Source organism: Oryzias melastigma, linkage group LG3 (genome assembly GCF_002922805.2).
Source record: "Oryzias melastigma strain HK-1 linkage group LG3, ASM292280v2, whole genome shotgun sequence".
NCBI lineage: Eukaryota > Metazoa > Chordata > Actinopteri > Beloniformes > Adrianichthyidae > Oryzias > Oryzias melastigma.
In genome coordinates, this window is record NC_050514.1 from 3,545,712 (window position 1) to 3,546,641 (window position 930).

The 930-nt window shown below is 46.3% G+C and overlaps 1 long non-coding RNA gene across 1 annotated transcript; it reads right to left on the minus strand.

The window, feature by feature from the left end:
- Positions 1–252: 252 nt before the first annotated feature.
- Positions 253–715, minus strand: LOC112140079. The gene is made up of 2 exons (XR_002918110.2): positions 582–715; positions 253–492 (listed from the first exon to the last, which is right to left on the minus strand). It is a non-coding gene; the product is annotated as an uncharacterized LOC112140079 (long non-coding RNA).
- Positions 716–930: the final 215 nt, after the last annotated feature.

Consider the following 930-nt stretch of genomic DNA (forward strand, 5'->3'; position numbering starts at 1 on the left):
CGGGACCCTTGAACAGTCTGCAGGATTGGGAATAGTATGATAACCCCGTGTCACACGCCTATGTCTCACCTACTTCACCCTTACATGCCGTTTAACCCTTTACCACCGGAGCTCCAGTGTTTTTTGAGTTACTGTCATTTTTCAATTGTCAGCACGATTCTGAAGGAGAAAAGCGGCTCGACGATGTCATGACTACAGAACACGTAGCGACCCAAACGCTGGAACCCGGAAGAAAACAGCAGGAGGCGAACGTGAAGGATGAAGGATTTAATAATGATATGAGGAGGTGGCGGCTTGAACAGGAGAAGAAGTAGGCTCCAGGTGGGAGGTCGAGGTGGGGCGTCACTGGTTGGTTCTTCGGAGAGGGAGAAAACCGTCTTGGGAGTAGAACCGTGGAATGGAGGCAGAGGCTCGTGGTGTGACCGTGGAGAGGAGATCCAAGTGGGGATCCAGCAGAGGCAAACAGCAACGACCACTCGTGGTAACAAATTCCTGAGGGTGAGTACGAGAAAAGAGATTAGACAGAGTCTCACGAAAAGCGTGGCAAGACTGTGACTAGGACGAGGTGACCAACTATGCACCATCAGGGGCAACGGACTGGCGAAGAGTGATGATCCTGGTGCTCCTTAAAAAGACAGGTGAGGTGATGAGGTGAGTGGTCGCAGCTGGTGATCATCAGGAGAGTGGAGAGGGGGAGGAGACTGACAGAGGCACCATGACAGACGAGCTGCTTTCTATGGAGCTGAATTGGGGGCAATATTTTTTAAATCCATTTTAAAAAAATTGAAAAAAATATTGGTGTTTGGCCAAAAACAAGTAACATTTCTGAAGCTTTTTAATTTTCTAAAATGAACTTAATTATTTTCAGTTTCAAATGTTCTACATTTTAGGTTTCAGAACACAAAATTTCTATTTCAAAACTTTTTTTTC